Below are 3,285 nucleotides of genomic sequence, written 5' to 3'. Positions count from 1 at the left end.
TATATTCTTTGCAGCCAAAGATGGTGAAGCTCTATACAGTCATCAAAAACAAGACCAGGAGCTGACTGTGGCTCAGACCATGAACTCCTTATTGCCAAATTCAGACTTAAATTGAAGAAAGTAGGGAAAACCACTAGACCATTCAGGTATGACCTAAATCAAATCCCTTATGATTATACAGAGGAAGTGAGAAATAGATTTAAGGGCCTAGATCTGATAGATAGAGTGCCTGATGAGCTATGGACTGAGGTTCGTGACATTGTACAGGAGACAGGGATCAAGACCATCCCCATGGAAAAGAAATGCAAAAAAAGCAAAATGGCTGTCTGGGGAGGCCTTACAAATAGCTTAGAAAAGAAGAGAAGCGAAAACCAAAGGATAAAAGGAAAGATATAAACATCTGAATGCAGAGTTCCAAAGAATAGCAAGAAGAGCTAAGAAAGCCTTCTTCAGCGATCAATGCAAAGAAATAGAGGAAAACAACAGGATGGGAAAGACTAGGGATCTCTTCGAGAAAATCAGAGATACCAAAGGAACATTTCATGCAAAGATGGGCTCGATAAAGGACAGAAATGGTATGGACAGAACACATGTTCCCACTAAAATCTTTTGAGGTCTGCATTTGTCAGACAACAACAAAAGACTTCACACGAAGTATCACGACTAGCAAACATCTTGCAAAGCAATCGGACATCATTGAGTGAGTGAACAATAACTGCAAGTATCTCAATAGAAGTTTTGCCTGAGGTGTCTCAAAAGTAATCACACCCCTTCATTCAGTTTCTTAAAGATAACTTACAACTTTTGGCACCAAGTAAATGGGGAGAAAATAGTTGCAAACCCATACCTACTACAACAAAGAACCTAAAAAAAAAAAAAAAGACATTCTTGGTTGTACATGTGTATCTGATTTTTACTTTGCCCCCAGCATATCTGTCTTTTCCAACTCTCCCACTTAGAAAAATAACTTGAGCTTGGGCATATACTGAGGAGACCCAAGTGTGATTTCTGGCTTGGGCATATACTGAGGAGACCCAAGTGTGATTTCTGGCTTAAGATTCCTTGGAGAAGAAACCCAGTATTCTTGCCTTGAAAGATTTCATAGACATAGGAGCCTACTAACAGCCTACACTCCATGAGGTCAAAGAGGCGGATATGACTTAGTGACTAACTACCACCAAGGAAACATAGATAAAGTCTGCAGTTTTTACTTAGCTATCAGGGGAAAGCATGCACGCAGTCCCCCACTACCATAAATTACACAGTCAAGTTTCCTCTATTTGAGGAAACTGCAGAGGTCAGCACACCCGCAGTGCAATAGGTGAGCCTCGCCCTGGGAGAACCACCTTCTTGATCATGGTATCTCCTCTGCCAGGTAAGTATGAGATGACCTTCCCCCTGGTCCCCCGCACACCTTTAGACACGTTCACTGTGCACACACGCTGACTTTGCCGTTTCCCCGCGACTCTTCCACTGTCCTCTGAACTCTCTCTTTTTCCATGCCTCAGGCCCTCCAAATAACTCTTCTAAAAAAAATCAAACAAAATCTCAGGAAAATTTCCATAACGAGGGAAGTGACTCGCCGGGAACAGTACCACTTCGCTGCAAAATTTACATAAGCCAACCCCATTGAAGACCTCTAAGGCGGCGCCTCTCCTTCAACCCAAGCCCCGCCCCACCCCTGTCCACAGGACCAATGGCCAGTCCCCTGTGACGAGGAAGTGACGTCATGATTTCATCAACCTTGGTAATCGACCTACTTACAACCATAGAAGAGACCTTGGACTTCCTTGGTGGCTCAGACGGTAAAGCATCTGCCTACAATACAGGAAACCCGGGTTCGATTCCTAGGTCCGGAGGATCCCCTGGAAGAGGAATTGGAAACCGACTCCAGTTCAGTTCAGTCACTCAGTCGTGTCCGACTCTTTGCGACCCCATGAACCGCAGCACGATAGGTCTCCCTGTCCATCACCAGCTCCCCGAGTTCACTCAGACTCACGCGTTGCCTGGAAAATCCAATATAGGGAGGATCCTGGTAGGCTACAGTCCATGGGGTTGCAAAGAGTCGGGTACGACTGAGCGATATAACTTTCACCCTTTAAGTGAGACATCAGATCACATCAGATCAGTTTCTCAGTCGTGTCCTACTCTTGGCGACCCCATGAATCGCAGCACGCCAGGCCTCCCTGTCCATCACCAACTCCCGGAGTTCACTCAGACTCACATCCATCGAGTCAGTGATGCCATCCAGCCATCTCATCCTCTGTCTTCCCCTTCTCCTCCTGCTCCCAATCCCTCCCAGCATCAGAGTCTTTTCCAATGAGTCAACTCTTCTCATGAGGTGGCCAAAGTACTGGAGTTTCAGCTTTAGCATCATTCCTTCCAAAGAAATCCCAGGGCTGATCTCCTTCAGAATGGACTGGTTGGATCTCCTTGCAGTCCAAGGGACTCTCAAGAGTCTTCTCCAACACCACAGATCAAAAGCATCAATTCTTTGGTGCTCAGCCTTCTTCACAGTCCAACTCTCACATCCATACATGACCACAGGAAAAACCATAGCCTTGACTAGATGGACCTTCGTTGGCAAAGTCATGTCTCTGCTTTTGAATATGCTATCTAGGTTGGTCATAACTTTCCTTTCGATGAGTAAGAGTCTTTTAATTTCTGGCTGCGGTCACCATCTGTAGTGATTTTGGAGCCCAGAAAAATAAAGTCTGACACTGTTTCCACTGTTTCCCCATCTATTTCCCATGAAGTGATGGGACCAGATGCCATGATCTTCGTTTTCTCAATGTTGAGCTTTAAGCCAACTTTTTCACTCTCCACTTTCACCTTCATCAAGAGGCTTTTGAGTTCCTCTTCACTTTCTGCCATAATGGTGGTGTCATCTGCATATCTGAGGTTATTGATATTTCTCCCCGCAATCTTGATTCCAGCTTGTGTTTCTTCCAGTCCAGTGTTTCTCATGATGTACTCTGCATAGAAGTTAAATAAGCAGGGTGACAATATACAGCCTTGACATAGACGGGTTTTATTTCTTTTCACTTTAAAATTTTTACTTTTTCTTTGGGTATAGCCAGTTAACAATGTTGTGGTAGTTCCAGGTGAATAGCGAAGGGACTCAGCCATACATGTACATGGAGATACAGACGGATTTGCCAGCCTCTTCAGAGTCTGACCTTTCGTGCTGGATTGCACACCGAGGAGAGAAATTTAGGGATCGTGTGTTATGCTGATGCACAAGTTTTTAAGGAATAAATAAGTTGTAAAACAGTGAATAGAAAT

The 3,285-nt window shown here is 44.5% G+C and overlaps 1 non-coding gene across 1 annotated transcript; it reads right to left on the bottom strand.

Annotated features, from left to right (window-relative positions):
• Positions 1 to 1,219: 1,219 nt before the first annotated feature.
• LOC113890640 lies at positions 1,220 to 1,383 on the bottom strand. The gene has a single exon (XR_003510595.1). It is a non-coding gene; the product is annotated as a U1 spliceosomal RNA (small nuclear RNA).
• Between the last annotated feature and the right edge of the window lie 1,902 nt (positions 1,384 to 3,285).

This window comes from Bos indicus x Bos taurus, chromosome 3 (assembly GCF_003369695.1).
Source record: "Bos indicus x Bos taurus breed Angus x Brahman F1 hybrid chromosome 3, Bos_hybrid_MaternalHap_v2.0, whole genome shotgun sequence".
NCBI classification, from domain to species: domain Eukaryota; kingdom Metazoa; phylum Chordata; class Mammalia; order Artiodactyla; family Bovidae; genus Bos; species Bos indicus x Bos taurus.
This window is presented reverse-complemented; position numbering and strand designations above follow the sequence as displayed.